This window comes from Triticum urartu, chromosome 7, assembly GCF_003073215.2.
Source record: "Triticum urartu cultivar G1812 chromosome 7, Tu2.1, whole genome shotgun sequence".
Taxonomy (NCBI): Eukaryota; Viridiplantae; Streptophyta; class Magnoliopsida; order Poales; family Poaceae; genus Triticum; species Triticum urartu.
In genome coordinates, this window is record NC_053028.1 from 385,534,490 (window position 1) to 385,552,381 (window position 17,892).

Below are 17,892 nucleotides of genomic sequence, written 5' to 3' on the forward strand. Positions count from 1 at the left end.
GCCCCTCGAGCACCTCCTGACCTAATTCTTTCGCCTATATATTCCCATATATCCCCAAACCACCAGAGGCATCCACGAAAACACTTTTCCACCGCCGCAACCTTCTGTACCCGTGAGATCCCATCTAGGGACCTTTTCCGACACCCTGCCGGAGGGGGATTCGATCAAGGAGTGCTTCTACATCAACTATATTGCCCTTCCGATGAAGCATGAGTAGTTTACCACAGACCTACGGGTCCATAGCTAGTAGCTAGATGGCTTCTTCTCTCTCTCTTTGATTCCCAATACCATGTTCTCCTTGATGTTCTTGGAAATCTATTCGATGTAACACTCTTTTGCGGTGTGTTTTGCCGAGATCCGATGAATTATGGATTTATGATCAGCTTATCTATGACTATTATTTGAATCTTCTCTGAATTCTTTTATGCATGATTTGATATCTTGGTAATTCTCTTCAAACTATCAATTTGGTTCGACCAACTAGATTGGTTTTTCTTGCAATGGGAGAAGTGCCTGGCATTGGGTTCAATCTTGCAGTGTCCTTTCCCAGTGACAGTAGGGCTAGCAAGGCACGTATTGTATTGTTGCCATCGAGGATAAAAAGATGGGGTTTTCATCATATTTCTTGAGTTAATTCCTCTACATCATGTCATCTTGCTTAATGCGTTACTCCATTCTTTATGAACTTAATACTCTAGATGCATGCTGGATAGCGGTCGATGTGTGGAGTAATAGTAGTAGATGCAGAATTGTTTCGGTCTAGTTGACATGGACGTGATACCTATTATCATGATCATTTCCTTAGATATCGTCATAACTTTGTGCTTTTCAATCAATTACTCGGCAGTAATTTGTTCACCCACCGTATTATTTGCGATCTTGAGACAAGCCTCTAGTGAAACCTATGGCCCCTAGGTCTATTGTCCACCATATAAGTTTTTATTTTCCATCATATAAGTTTCCGATCTACAATACTAGTTTCCGATCTACTCTTTTTGCAATCCTTTACTTTCCGATCTATAAACCAAAAATGCCAAAAATATTTACTTTACCATTTATCTATCTCTATCAGATCTCACTTTTTCAAGTAACTGTGAAGGGATTGACAACCCCTTTATCGCGTTGGGTGCAAGTTGTTTGATTGCTTGTGCAGTTATTCGGTGACATGAGCGTTGTCTCCTACTGGATTGATACATTGGTTCTCAAACTGAGGGAAATACTTATCTCTACTTTACTACATCACCCTTTCCTCTTCAAGGGAAAAACCAACGCAAGCTCAAGAAGTAGCAACCTACTGGTCCATAGGCAGTAGCTAGATGGCTTCCTCTCTCTCTTTTGATTCTCAATACAATGGTCTCTTGGAGATCTATTTGATGTAACTCTTTTTGTGGTGTGTTTGTTGGGATCCGATGAACTTTGAGTTTATGATTCGATGAACTTTGAGTTTTGATCTCTTATATGCATGATTACTTATAGCCTTGTATTTCTTCTTCGAATCTTTGGTTTAGTTAGGCCAACTAAATCGATTTTTCTTGCCATGGGAAGAGGTGCTTGGTGATGGGTTCGGTCGTGCGGTGTTCTTTCCCAGTGACAGAAGGGGCTGCAAGACACATATTGATCGTTGCTATTAAGGATAACAAGATGGGGTCTATTCCTACATGAATAGATCTTGTCTACATCATGTCATCATTCTTATTGCATTACTTTGTTTTTTCATGAACTTAATACACTAGATGCATGCTGGATATTGGTCGATGTGTGGAGTAATAGTAGTAGTTGCAGGTAGGAGTCGGTCTGCTAATCTTGGATGTGATGCCTATATAATGATCATTGCCTGGATATCATCATAATTATTTGAAGTTCTATCAATTGCCCAACGGTGATTTCCTACCATATGCTATTTTTCTCGAGAGAAGCCACTAGTGAAATCTACGGCCCCCGGGTCTATTCTTTATCATATTTGCTTTCCGATCTACTATTTGCCACTTTAATTTTCAGATCTATTATTCCAAAAACCCAAAATACCTAGCTGCAACTTTTTGTTATTTAATTTATTTCGCGTTTCCGTGAGATCTATTTATCCAATCTACTACAAACCAGTCTATCTTTTACCCGAGAGGGATTGACAACCCCTCTTATGCGTCGGGTTGCAAGTATTTGTTCTTTGTGTGCAGGTACTATTTACATAGTGTTGCTTGGTTCTCCTACTGGTTCAATAACCTTGGGCTCATCACTGAGGGAAATACCTATCGTATCTGTGATGCATCATCCCTTCCTCTTCGGGGAAAATACTGACTCGGACATGAGCCATCAAGAAAGGATTTCTGGCGCCGTTGCCGGGGAGACATCATCAACATCTACCAGGTTCCTAATCACAAATCTCATCTCCTTGCAATTTAAATTATTTGCCATTTGCCTCTCGTTTTCATTTCCCCCACTTCACAAAAAAATTGGTGTTTTATTCGCCCTCTTTTTCGTTCACCGTTTTCTCGTTAGATCTATTTTTGTGTGCAATTTTGTTTGTCACTTTTTGTCATTATGGATAGTTCTTCCTCTATTGTGTGCACCCCCGAGAACGAGATTCTTAATTTCAAACAAAGGGGAGGGGAGAACCTAAAAGATGCTTGGTATAGGATTTGCAATGCTCATAATAAATCCGTTTGTAAGCAATCTACCGTTGTTCTTCTTCACTATTTTTATGTGGGCATCACTACTTGGTATAGATTCGTCCTTGGTATGATTACCTATGGAATTTATTGATGTGTCCTTCTCTAGATGCTTTTAACGCCATGGGAAATCTAGTGGGTTCACCAGCTCTTATGATTAATGAAACAACTTTTAACTCTCGAGCATGTTATGGAAAGGTTAGATGCTATTGAAAAGAAAATGCTCATTGAAGAAAACATTAAAAAAAACTAGATACAAGGATGCAAAATCTTGCTAATAGAATTGGGTCAAAAGCGGGAGATGCTCTTAAAGTACTAAAAGAAAAGGAACCCGCATTCAACGAGAGAATAGAGGAGAGCCCCGCTAGAATTGATAAGTTGGAAGCAATTTTGAGTACTCTAAGCACGGCTTTTTCTTCCACTAAAACTATTGAAAAAACTCCCATAAAAATTGCCAAGATTACTTAAGTCACTAAAAACAAGTGTGCAACTTCTAACAATAACAAAGAAGATCTTAAGATGATTAGTATTCACCCTGGTTTTATTGAAGTGATAAAAGATCCTACTTGCAAGAATGAATTTTCCAAACTTGTCCCTAGAAGTATTGTTATTGAAAATTTGTATACTAAATCTTTGAAGAATTCTAAGTGTTTGATTGAGGAGTTAGAAAATAAAGACGACAATACTTGAACCTATGCATTATGCCTAGCTGGGGCGTAAAACAATAGCGCTTATTGGGAGGCAACCCAATGAATAAAATTTATTTTTTCCTTTTCCTTTCTGTTCTTGAGTGTTTACACAATTATGCCTCTGTTATGATTGTATTTTTATGTTTTAATTAGTTTTTGGGCCAAGCAAAGCCTTTGGGATCATGTTGGGTGATAGTTGATTTGATCTTGCTGGAAAACAGAAGCTTTTGCACCCTGTAAACTAATTTTTTAAAATCACAGAAGCAACGAAAATTCTGAATTTTTTACCCAAGATTGATATACAAATTACCTACATTTTCCTAATTTTTAAGAATTTTTGGAGTTACATAAGTATACGAAGTTTGCATATTGCTACACATTGTTCTGTTTTTGACAGATTATGTTTTCTTTGCGTCGTGTGCTTATTTTGATGAATCTATGGACTTTATTGGGGGGGTATAAGCCATAGAAAAGTTGGAATATAGTAGATATAATGCAAAAATAAAAATGAATGGGTTTGTAACAGTACTTAGAGTAGTGATTTGCTTTCTTATACTAACGGATCTCATGAAGGTTTTGTTGAGTTTTGTGTGATTGAAGTTCTCAAGTTTTGGGTGAGATCACGATGGATGAAGGAATAAGGAGTAAGAAGAGCCTAAGCTTGGAGATGCCCCATGGCACTCCAAGTCATTATCCAAAGAGAAATAAGCAACTAAGCTTGGGGATGCCCACGAGTGGCATCCCCTCTTTCTTCTAACGACCATCGGTATTTTACTTGGAGATATATTTTTATTCGTCACATATCATGAGTTTTGCTTGGAGCGTCTTGTGTCTTTGCTTGTTTTGATTTTTAGTTTGTGTCATCTATCCTTGCTGGACACACCTATTTGAGAGAGCCAAAATTATGCTATGATTTTATTAGAATTGCTCTTTATGCTTCACTTAATTTTTTTGAGCTATGGAATTGCTCTAGTGCTTCACTTATATCTTTTTGAGCATGGTGTTCTTTAATGTTTTTGAAGAAATGCTCTCGTGCTTGACTTAGGTTTATTTGAGAGTTAGTAAACTTTTTAAGAAATGCTCTCATGCTTCACTTATATTATTTTGAGAGATGGAAATTTTTTGTGTTCATGTTCTTCACTTAGATTTGTTTGAGCTGTCAAAAGCAACATATGAAACTAGTCCCAAAGTGATAGATATTCAAGAGGGATATAATAAAAACTTTCATGAAAATTATTGGACAAAATAAACTTGATTCCTTGTAATAGTTTTGCGATATGATGATAGTAATATGTGAGTCGTGTTGATGAGTAATTATGCTTTAGTATGAATATTGGTGTTAAGGTTTGTGATTCCCTATGCAAGCACGAAAGTCAATAGTTATGAAATGAAATTACATCCTACTTGTGGTGTATTATTCGGTGTTAGTTATGCTTAATGCTCGCTTATGTGATTTTTCATTTCTTGGTTGGATGCTTCTCAATCTTTTTGCTAGCCTTCCCTTGTACTAAGTAGGAATACTACTTGTGCATCCAAAATCCTTAAACTCAGTTTTGTCATATGAGTCCACCATACCTACCTATATGTTGTATTCTCTTGCCGTTCTAAGCAAATTTGTATGTGCCATCTCTAATTTTGAAAATAATTTCCTTTTTGTGTGCTCGTACCGCTCATGAAACGGTAGGGGGTGGCTAATATTTTTCCATGCTAGATGTGTTATTCTCAAGATGAGTGTTTATTCACTTGTCATTGCACGAGAGTATGGAAAAGGTATTAGGGATGCCCAGTCCCGAAATGAAAAATGAATTTACTTTATGTTGTCAAATAACAAATTCCTTGGAAAGTGTTGGTATGGACGGCACCCGTGGATGCAGCTAGCCGTGGAATGTGAAAGTATGGTGGAAAAAGGAATAAACTTTATTTTCGGTTTGGGAACCGCCTATGATATATCTAGCATGGAAAGTATTGGGACTACTCGATCATTTTCGTTGATAGGAAAAGCATGAAACCCAAAATGTTTTATCTCTATTCTTTCGCTTTGAGCTATGGCACCTCTACAAATCCCTACTTCCCTCTGCGAAGGGCCTTTCTATTTACTTTATGCAATTTTAATTTTTATTTGAGTCCCCATCTTCTCTTATAAAATCATCAACTAAGGGGCACTATGATCGTACTTGAGCATTGGGTGTAGCTAATATGTGAGTGTGTTTCATGAATGGATCAATGATTGAGCATGATGGGCTAGGGATAACTTGCTTTAGTGTTGATATTTTGAAGACATGGTTGTTTGTTGATATGCTTGAGTATTGAAATCTTCATGTCAAAACTAGACTATTGCTTTGAATCATATAAAAGTCCAAATTTCCATGCTACAGAAGTAAAGAATATGTGATGAACATGTTAGCCAGCATTCCACATCAAAAATTCTGTTTTTTGATTTCCCTACTCGAGAACGAGTGCTACCTCTTGAGCTTGCGTTGGTTTTTCCCTTGAAGAGGAAAGGGTGATGCAACAAAGTAGAGTAAGTATTTCCCTCAGCTTTTGAGAACCAAGGTATCAATCCAGTAGGAGACAATGCACAAGCCACCGAATACCAGCACAAACACACACCAACTTGCACCCAACACGACAAAGGGGTTGTCAATCCCTTCACGGTTATTTGCAAAGTGAGATATTCTATAGATGGATAAACGGTCAAGTGATATTTTTGGTATTTTTTGTTTATAGATCGGAAAGTAAAAGATTGCACAAAAGTAAATAGGAAACTAAAACTGTAGATCAGCAACTTATATGATGGAAAATAGAAGATTATTTGATGGAAAATAGACCCGAGGGCCGTAGGTTTCACTAGAGGCTTCTCTCAAGATAGAAAATATTATGGTGGGTGAACAAATTATTGCCGAACAATTGATAGAAAAGCGCAAAGTTATGACGATATCTCAGGCAATGATCATGAATATAGGCATCACGTCTGTATCAAGTAGACCGAAACGATTCTGCATCTACTACTATTACTCCACACATCGACCGACTCTTGCCTGCATCTAGGGTATTAAGTTCATAAGAACTGAGTAACACATTAAGTAAGATGACATGTAGCGGGATAAACTCAAGCAATATGATGAAAACCCCATATTGTTATCCTCGATGGCAACAATACAATACGTGTCGGTTCCCCTTCTATCACTAGGATCAAGCACCACAAGATTGAACCCAAAGCTAAGCACTTCTCCCATTGCAAGTAAAACCAATCTAGTTGGCCAAACCAAATCGATAGTTCGAAGAGACTTGCAAAGATATTAAATCATGCATATAAGAATTCAGAGGAGATTCAAATAATATTCATAGATAAGCTGATCATAAATCCACAATTCATCATATCTCGGCAAACACATCGCAAAATAGTATTAAATCGAATAGATCTCTGAGAACATCAAGGAGAACATGGTATTGAGAATCAAAGAGAGAGAAGAAGCCATCTAGCTACTAGCTATGGACCCGTAGGTATGTGGTAAACTACTCACGCTTCATCGGAGAGGCAATGGTGTTGATGTAGAAGCCCTCCGTGATCGAATCCCCCTCCGGCAGGATGCCGGAAAAGGCCCCTAGATGGGACTGATGGGTATAGAAGGTTGCGGTGGTGGAAAAGTGGTTTCGTGGCTCCCATGGAAGTGTTTGGGATATTTGAGAATATATAGGCGGAAGAAATAGGTCGGTGGAGTCACGAGGGTCCCACAAGGGTGGGGGCACGCCATACCCCCTGGGCGCACCTCCCGACCTTGTGGCTGCCTCGTGGCTTTCTTGGCGTGCACTCCAAGCCCTCTAGATGTCTTCTGGTCCAAGAAAATCATCGCGAAAGTTTCATTCCATTTGGACTCCATTTGGTATTCCTTTTCTGCGAAACTCTAAAACAAGGAAAAACCAGGAACTGGCACTGGGCTCTAGGTTAATAGGTTGGTCCCAAAAATCATATAAAATAGCATATTTATGCATATAAAACATCCAAAATAGATAATATAATAGCATGGAACAATCAAAAATTATAGATACGTTGGAGACGTATCAACGAGTAGGAATTAAGCTTGGGGATGCTGATACGTCTCCAACATATCTATAATTTTTGCTTGTTCCACGATGTTATATTATCAGTCTTTGATGTTTTACAATCATTTTATAGCAACTTCATATCATTTTTTGGACTAACCTATTGACATAGTGCCTAGTGCCAGTTGCTGTTTTTTACTTGTTTTTTACTTCACAGAAAATCAATACTGTCGTGGTTTTGTCACGGCAGATGTCCTTGTGAAAGGACTTAGTCATGGAGCCATCGCTATGGGTTAGCTTAAAGGGGTTAAAGCGGACAAAGGATGCGAGAGTTTTATACTAGTTTGGCCCCTTACGACGAAGGTAAAAGCCTACTCCAGTTGTGATGGAATTGCTAGGGTTTCGATGACCGGGGAGCGAATTCGCTTTGCCTGGTTCTCGAGTTGTTGTCTGTTGTCCCTAAACCACCGCCGGGTTGCCCCTTTATATACATAGGTCGATGCCCGCCGGTTTATAGAGTCCCGAGGCCGGATCATAAACGTGTCCGGCTCGGTCTCTACTCCTATCTTATCATACAAGCATACATCAATGTCGATTTATGTCTAAAGGCTTTAACCCACCATTGGGCCTTGGGCCTTCATGAAGCGCCATCATTCATATCTTCCTGGGCTTCAAATAAGATGATCATCATGGGGATAACCCAGCCTCTCCTGGCTGGTTTACGTCCAGTAGTAATATCCCCAACATTAGGCCCCAGATTGATTTGAACTTGTTCATGTCAATCTTCAACACTTAGAAAAATTCCCCCTTGCACCTTCGCATGGATCTTGTAAACTGCCGTGACGTCATCCTCCAGATTTGTACTAAACCGTCGTGACATCACCTATTCATTTAAAGCTGATGATACCCCTTTTATTAATGAGTATCCAACAATCGAAGCGACAACCTCGTTATACATCCATTTTTCGGGCTCCTCGATTCCCGCACCTGTCTCTTATCTCTTTACCCTTATAAATAGGGCCAAGGACCCTTTTCCTTTTCTTTCCGTTGCCTTTCCATCTCTTCTTCCTCCTCGCGACGCCCCTGCACCTGAGCGCCGCCACCGTCGTCGAACTTCGCCTCTGCCTCGCCATTGGCCGCTGCATCAACCTAATCACACCAGAGAGATGCGGCGCACCTCCGCTGCTCCAACAGCTGCTGTAAGTCTTTCCCTCTTTCCTCTATGGATCCACTTAGGGTTCATACGGATTCATGGCGCTCTCTTCGTGTTGTTTGCCAGTCCATAGATAGCAGACCTCGAGCTTGACGCGTTTTGTGTAGTAGCTATGGTAGTCCTTATCTCAGCCATCAAACCAAGCTTTAAACACATAAGAACTTGATCTGGACCTTTTGTCAACTGCTTCAGGACCAAACTTTTTAGGTCTAAACATTTTTTCTTTTTCTGACTTGTGGTAGATCCAAAATTCCAATGCAATCTTGTGAAACCTGTTTTTCCTCACTTAGTCGTTTTTACCTTAGATCTACACCTTCCTTATCTGTGTAGGCGGTTTATCCTTGTAGAAAGTAATCTGTCATATGCCATTAGTCCCCTTGTAAACCGCTCATCGCTTTACCAATTATAAACGCTCTGTCGTAGGCAGTTTATAACTGCCTCCGGTTTAACCATTTTACATGTTTGAATTCCTTTTTTCTCAACCCCTTGCACTTTATGCGTTATCATTTATGAATCATAAACCGGCAGTAATCTTTTCCAGCTCTTCACTTGCAATGGCCAAACAATTCTATTCCTGTAACTGGGTCCCTTCCTGGGTTACTGAGGAGCAACTGAATGGATGTGTCAGAATTGGCACCTTACCGAAGAAGAACGAAATCCAGTGGCGAGTTCCCGGTCCAGAAAACCGTCCTACCCCCAGAGATGGCGAAGTAGTAGTGTTTGCTGATCATATGGGCTGTGGTTTTAAACCGCCTGGATCCAAGTTTTTCCGGGATGTACTTGCCAGCTTTCAGATCCACCCTCAAGACATTGGACCCAACTCTGTATCCAATATCTGCAACTTTCAGGTGTTTTGTGAAGCCTATCTACAAGAAGAGCCGACTGTCGAGCTGTTCCGGGATTTCTTCCACTTAAACCGTCGCACTGAATTCGTAGACAGGCCTAATACTGAACTTGGTGGTGTCTCCATTTAGAAAAGGAAGGATGTTAGCTTTCCTCACGCCAAACTTCATAGTCACCCAAAGGATTGGAACCAGACTTGGTTCTATTGTAAGGATACTTCTCCTGAAGATGAGAACCCTCTGCCGCGTTACCGTGCTCACCGGCTTACCAACACTCATCCTCTTCCACAACGACTAAGTGCCAAGGAACGGGCCTCATATGCACAACAACTCACCAAGCTTAGAGCTTTCATGGCCAATGGTTTAACAGGTGTGGACTTTGTTCGTTGCTGGCTATCCTGGAGTATCTTGCCGTTAAGTCACCGGTCTGGTTTAATGTGCGAGTATACCGATGACGTAAAAGACTCCCGAACGTCATATTGACATTCAGCTAATAGATGATGAAGTTACTGAGTCCGTCAAGAAAATGCTGAATGAACCAGAAGCCGTCTGTAGCAAGACCGGGCTAAGTCCCTTTTACACACAGAACAAACCGCCCGCTGTAAGAATTGTTTTGCTTCCGCTTTATACCTGATATTTTTGAACTGTGCAACTTTTAATACCCTCTGCCCATATTTTAAACAGGGTGATGACCCGTTCTGGAAAAAGAAAGCTCAGGAGAAAACGGTTAAGGCTCCTCGTCTTAAAATGAAGGCTGTCAAGAAATCTGCCAAGAGGAAGCCAACTGAACCAATCGGTTTAGATCTTGATGATGACCCTGATGAAACGGACGCAGAGGTAGAACTTGATTCTCTTGGTTCACTTTTCATACACCTCATTAACAATGATATTTATCAGGATGACGCTGAGGGCAGCCAAGCTGACGACGCAGAGTTAATTATCCTTTCCTCCGATTCAGACACTCTGCCAACACAAAAAATCCGTCAAGCAATCCGAAAAGTAAGATTTTCTCACCCCCTAGCTTACTTGGACCCAAACTTTCTTTTGAAGAAGCAGCAACACGAAGCACGCCGCACAACCCGTCATAGCGGCCAAGTAATCACTTCAACCGGTCTGCCAAATACCCCGGTTCAGAAGTGCCAATCTGAGGTCTCAAATACTTCCAATACTTCTTACCCCAAGGCAGGTTATTTCCGACAGCCTCTTAATCCATCTGATTCGAATTATCAGGGAATGCCACCTTCATCATCCGGCGAATCAACTGCCACACAACTTCCACCCCTCAAGACCGTCCCTGGGTAAATGCCTTAAGCTGTCTCTTTTTGATGCTTTACACTTATATTCTATACTGATATGTATATATTTCTATTTCAGGGCCAAGGCCAGACCCAGTAAGAAGGGTCGTGTAGAAAAACTGTCTGATGACCATGTGACAGTTGAACCGGAGAAAATTTCAGAACCGGAGAGAGCAACTGCTGACGCCACACTTGATAACATGCCACCCCCAGATCATGTTTTTACTGAACAAGTATAAGTTGATACCGCAGTGCAAACTGATAAACCAGCAAGTCCAGTCCGTACTGATGATGGACCGTCTAGTCTGGTTAAGGCTACTGATATTCCACCAACTCCGGTAAAGGCTGTTGGCGACAAGGAAGATGAGGTTATCATTACTGGCGTTGGCCACACCTCCCCTGGCCATCCTGTTGTATTAGCAAAACATAGCGCCAAAGAAGAATGTGCTGCCATGCAGAAAGGCAAATGGAGCATCGATTTATCAAGCTATGCCCACCTTAACGTCCAGGAGCTCCATTCTGGTTTTTTAAACCGCCTGTACACAAACCGTGACTATGAAGCCGGTTTAGTGAACTTGATGAAGGAACGTTATGTGGTAATTACAAATCCTTTTCTCTCTTAAGTCCAATCGTAAGTACCAATTCCAGTAGCTCCCAAGGGTCGATTTATGATAGTAATGAAAAACCGGGACTTCATAATACCACGCCTCTGCATACTTATCCTCCAAGGGTCGGTTGATCATTTAAGAATGAACCGGTACTTTAGCATTGTAACCTTATAACTTTCGCCTGTGTAATCCCCAAGGGTCGGTTTATCTTTCCAAGGTGAACCGGGACTTTAAGCACTGTTACCTTGAGCATATGTACATTAGCCCCCAAGTGCCAAGAATAATGCTTGCATTACACTTGGGACTTGAAATAATTTTCTAGAATAAAGCGAGTAGGCATTAGCCCCCAAGTGGAAAGTGCATAACTTGTTATACGCTTGGTACTTCAAATATATACAGCCCATTGATGATATGTCTTCTGTTAGGTTGAGCTGAGCAAAAAGGACGCCCAAACCACCAATTTTCAAGAGAACATTCAATCTCAGCAAGCGGAGGCTTCTAAAGCCAAGGAAGAACTGACCAATGCCTTAACAACCATGGAGAAGTTGAAGGAAACCTTTAAGAAGGAACGTGCAGATTGGGAGATAGAAAAGGCCGCTTTAGCAAAGAGGGCCGAAGACGCAGAAGCAGCCCTTAAACCGGTGGTCAAAGAACTGACCAGTTTAAAGCGGCAAATAAACGCTATGACCTCTACTGTGTTTGGTAAGTATCCTCATCTAACGTTTTTCAAGTCATTTTACCGTTTCAATTACCGGTTTACTGAAGCTTGCAATGTCACAGGGACCCGCATTACCCATCTAGGCTCTGACATGCGGATGAAGCTGAAGGCTGCCTATACTTTGATAGAGCAGTTGTACTCCGGATCCCAACGGGCTATTTGCACTGCTGCTTATAATAGGCCTCCTCCAACGCTGATAAAAGAAACCATCGAGAAGCTGTCAATGTTGCCTGCCCGGTTGGATGAACTTAAAAGATCAACTGCAAGGTCAGGCGTGCTGACTGCGCTAATCCGGGCCAAGGCATGGATTCCAGATCTTGAACCGGCAGATATTGGCCAAGGCTATCCCGGCATAAAGGAAGACGGTTCAGAATTCAACAATGACGATCTCCAAAGGCTAACAAGGGAACTGCGACCCATAGCGAGCAAATTGGCGAATGAAACGGATATGTCTCATTACCAGCTGGTTTATGATGCTGATTAGAAAAGATATCCTGCGCCAACACATGATGTAGAAGATCTTGTTCCGCCAATTCATAAGCACACTTATGCCCCTGGCATTGATCCTTCCACCCTTATAAGTGAAGAAGCCGTGTTCCAAGCTTTAACTGGAATCGATTGGACAACGATTGATTTCCAGCCACTGGGTAGAGAAGAGGAGGATGCACCGACTCAAGATGACCCACAATCTTCAAGTCGTCTTGATGATGAATCCTAAACCGGAGGCCGGTTTAGTCTGTCGCAGCCTACCATTCTTACTGAAACAATTATCCTGTGTGGGCATTAAAACGCCTTGTAATAGGCTAGTTTAAACACTTGCTTTTATGCCATCGAGCATACTTATTTTTCTTGATACCGATAACTCGCCATGCTTTTGGGGTCTTTATTATATGCATAATCCGCAGTGGCTGTATTTTAACTTGTCCCTGTGTACAAGAGATTGAAAGGGTCCTAGCGGTTTACCGCTGGACGGGTCACGATGCCCAAATATATAGCCTAGGTGTACAGCCAAGGCTGTTTAAAAACAATCAGATATACAATAAAGAATACGTGTTACCTTCGTTGTTTGACCCATGATTGTTATAAAAGGGTGATAACACCAAGCTGTAGTATAGATGACTCCTTCCAGGTTTGGCGGTTTACGATAAAACCAGACCTGAACAATGAAGGCCGGATTATAGCTGATCATGTACTAACAATTTAGCATTGTAAGACACGCCGGGTTGTAATAAACGCTAGTTTATCAGAAAACACTTATGAATTTTATCAAAAGAGAAGAAACACTTTGCAAAAAATACAAAAAGAATATGCGAGGATTTTCATGGGCTACCAGGCCCTAAATCGAGGCTTTTCATGGGCTGCCAGGCCACTGAGTTAAACCATTTTTCAAAGCCTTTTAAGATGGACCTCAATCTTTAACCAATCATCGTTTTAACTTTGACAAGTTCAGGGTCTATGAGATTGACTTGTCAAATGTTCGATGGGTCATACCAGGTTTACCTGGACGGAGTGGCTTACTTAAAGTGGCAGGATAACCCGGGGTTTTAGGTGAATACACCTGGCTTCCAAGTCTGGCTTGATAGCCTATTGCAAGGGTGCAGACTCTTTGTTCTTTGAGAAGCAAAGAGCCCCCAAGCAATATTTGAGCTGTGCTCGGTGGGTGCCTATGTTTGAGTTGTGCTGGTGCAACACTCTCTTTGGCCCCACATAATTTCCTTTTGGCCTTAAGCCTATCAAGAGGTGTAGCTATGGTGTGAATACAACCAATCCCCCTAGTGATTTCCCTCTGGCCCTAAGCCGATCAAGAGGTGTAGCTAAGGTTCAGATATGACCAAGCCCCCTAGTGACTTCCTTTCATATGTGTGGCTTTACAAGCCGGATCAACAAAATTCCGCTTTGTAAACCAAGCCTCCATGTAAACACACATGATGTAAAAACAACAGAGACCCCGCTTTAGCTGAGGCTCTGGTTTATTATATTGATCATAATATATACATTGTCATAATTATGTACATAAAAAGAGCCTATGGCTCAGGTATAGTAAGGCTGAAGATGAGCTATATTCCACGGCCGCTGGGTCTCCTCCTCCGATTTACGTGAGTCTTTGTGCTCTCGAACATCGATAAGGTAGTATGATCCATTGTGCAAATTTTTGCTGACCACATAAGGCCCTTCCCAAGGTGGGGATAACTTGTGCATATCAGTCTGATCCTGGATGAGCCGGAGCACCAGATCGCCTTCTCGAAAAGTTCTGGTTTTAACTCAGCGGTTGTGATAACGTCGCAGATCTTGCTGATAAATCGCAGAACATGCCGCCGCAAGATCACGCTCCTCATCTAGCAGGTCCAATGAGTCCTGACGTGCTTTTTCATTATCAGCTTCAACATAAGCTGCCACACGGGGCAAGTCATGACGCATGTCACTAGGGAGAACTGCCTCTGCTCTGTAAACCATGAAGAAAGGCGTGTAACCCGTAGATCTGTTTGGTGTGGTGTTGATACTCCATAACACGGAAGGTAACTCCTCCACCCAACAACCCGGCGTCCGCTTTAAAGGAACCATAAGCCAGGGTTTGATACCTCTCAAAATTTCTTGATTGGCCCTCTCTGCTTGACCATTAGATTGGGGGTGAGCCACTGATGACACGTCAAGCCGGATGTGCTCACGTTGACAAAATTCTTCCATAGCACCCTTAGACAGATTAGTACCATTATCAATTATAATGCTATGTGAAAAACCAAACCGGAATATCACCTTTTTGATGAATTGAAACATCGTGGCCGCATCACACTTACTAACTGGCTCTGCCTCCACCCACTTGGTAAACTTATCAACCGCCACCAGCATGTGGGTTTTCTTGTCCTTGGACCTCTTAAAAGGTCCAACCATATCAAGCCCCCAAGTTGCAAACGGCCAAGTTATCGGAATCATTCTTAATTCTTGAGCCGGAACATGAGCAAGGCGTGCAAATTTCTGACAACTGTCACACCTCCTCACCAAATCCTCAGCATCAGCATGACTCGTCAACCAATAGAAGCCGCGACGAAAGGCTTTAGCCACCAATGATTTTGAACCGACGTGGTGACCACAATCTCCTTCGTGGATCTCACGCAAAATCTCACAACCTTCTTGAGGAGATACACAATGCTGAAACGCTCCTGTGACGCTGCAATGATGTAGCTCCCCATTGATAATGGTCATAGACTTGGATCGCCGGACTATCCGTCGGGCCAAGGTTTCATCGTCTGGTAACTCGCCCCGGTTCATGTATGCCAGGTATGGGACCGTCCAATCCGGAATAACATGAAGAGCCGCCACCAATTGAGCCTCAGGGTCAGGGACAACCAAATCCTCCTCTGTAGGTACCTTGACTGACGGATTATGCAACACATAGTGAAAGGTATTGGGTGCCACCGGTTTACGTTGAGAACCTAAGAGACTTAAAGCACCTGCCGCTTCATTGTTGCGCCGGTCTATATGGTCCACTTGATAACCCTTGAAATGACTAGCCACTACATCCACCTCTCGTCTATATGCTGCCATGAGTGGATCCTTGGAATCCCAAGTGCCAGATACCTGCTGAGCCACCAGGTCCGAGTCACCAAAGCACTTAACCCGACTTAAATTCATTTCCTTAGCCATATGAAGACCATGGAGCAAGGCCTCATACTCAGCTGCATTGTTAGTACAAGGGAACATTAAACGGAGAACATAACAAAACTTATCACCTCGTGGGAAAGTTAATATGACTCCAGCCCCCGAGCCCTCCAATTGCCTGGACCCATCAAAATGAATAGGCCAATAAGTGTTGTCTGGCTTTTCCTCCGGTGCTTGCGACTCTGTCCAATCATTGATGAAGTCCACAAGTGCTTGGGATTTGATTGCTATGCGAGGTGTATACTTTAGCCTGTGAGGTCCAAGCTCAATAGCCCATTTAGCAATCCGGCCAGTTGCTTCTCTATTTTGGATGATATCTCCCAAGGGGGCTGAACTGACCACTGTGATAGGATGACCCTGAAAATAATGCTTGAGCTTCCGGCTTGCCATAAAAACCCCATACACCAGCTTCTGCCCATGTGGGTATCTCTGTTTGGACTCAATAAGCACCTCGCTGATGTAATAAACCGGCCGTTGAACCGGAAACTCTTTCCCAGCCTCCTTGCGCTCCACAACAATAGCCACACTAACAGCTCTGGCATTAGCAGCCACATATAGTAATAAGGGCTCCTTATCAACCGGAGCCGCAAGGACAGGTGGCTTGGCTAACTGTCTCTTCAGATTCTCAAGCGCTTCATCAGTAGCATCACTCCAGATGAAGTGATCCGTTTTCTTTAGCATCTGATACAAAGGGATTGCATTCTCTCCAAGGCGACTGATAAACCGGCTTAAGGCTGCAATCCGGCCCGCCAAACGTTGAACATCGTTAATGCACGCCGGTTTAGCCAGAGATGTGATAGTCGTGATCTTCTCCAGATTAGCTTCAATGCCCCTGTTAGACACCAAAAAACCCAAAAGCTTGCCTGCCGGTACACCAAAGACACATTTGGCCGGATTAAGCATCATCTTATAAACCCGGAGGTTATCAGAAGTTTCCTTCAATTCACCTATCAATGTATCCTCCTTTCTGGAATTTACCACAATGTCATCCACATATGCATGTACATTGCGCCCAATCTATTTACGCAGACAATTCTGGATGCAGCGCTGATAAGTTGCCTGGGCACTCTTGAGCCCGAAAGTCATAGATACATAGCAGAAGGCCCCAAAGGGAGTTATGAAGGATGTCTTCTCCTGGTCCTTAACTGCCATTTTGATCTAATGATAACCAGAATAAGCGTCCAAAAAACACAAACGGTCACAACCTGCTGTAGCATCAATAATTTGATTGATACGAGGGAGAGCAAAGGGGTCAGCTGGACAGGCTTTGTTTAAGTCCGTGTAATCCGCACACATACGCCAAGTGGGTTTTTCTTAAGTACCAGCACTGGATTAGCTAGCCACTCAGGGTGAAAGACCTCCACAATAAACCCTGCTGCCAAAAGCCGGGCTACCTCCTCACCAATAGCTTTACGCCTTTCTTCGTTGAAGCGGCGAAGAAACTGCTTGACCGGTTTAAACTTAGGATCTATATTAAGGGTGTGCTCAGCGAGTTCCCTCGGTACACCTTGCATGTCAGAAGGCTTCCATGCAAAGATGTCCCGGTTCTCACGAATGAACTCGATGAGAGCGCTTTCCTGTTTCGGATCCAGGTTAGCGCTGATGTTGAACTGCTTGGATGAATCGCCAGGAACAAAGTCAACCAGCTTAGTCTCCTCAGCCGATTTAAATTTCAGCGCCGGATCATGCTCAGTAGTTTGCTTTTTCAGAGAAGTCATATCTGCCGGATCAACATTGTCCTTATAAAATTTCAACTCCTCCGTGGCACAAACCGACTCAGCATAAGCCGCATCACCTTCTTCACATTCCAAAGCAATCTTCCAGCTCCCATGCACCGTGATGGTCCCCTTATGACCCGGCATCTTAAGCTGCAAATAAACATAACAGGGCCTTGCCATGAACTTAGCATAAGCCGGCCGTCCGAACAGGGCATGATATGGACTCTTGATTTTTACCACTTCAAAAGTCAACACCTCGGATCTTGAATCATGATCATCTCCAAAAGCAACTTATAGAGCTATCTTGCCAACTGGGTATGCCGATTTACCAGGCACTACCCCATGAAACACAGTGTTCAATGGTTTAAGATTCTTATCTGTTAACCCCATGCGGCGAAAGGTTTCATAGTAAAGGATATTGATACTGCTTCCTCCATCCATA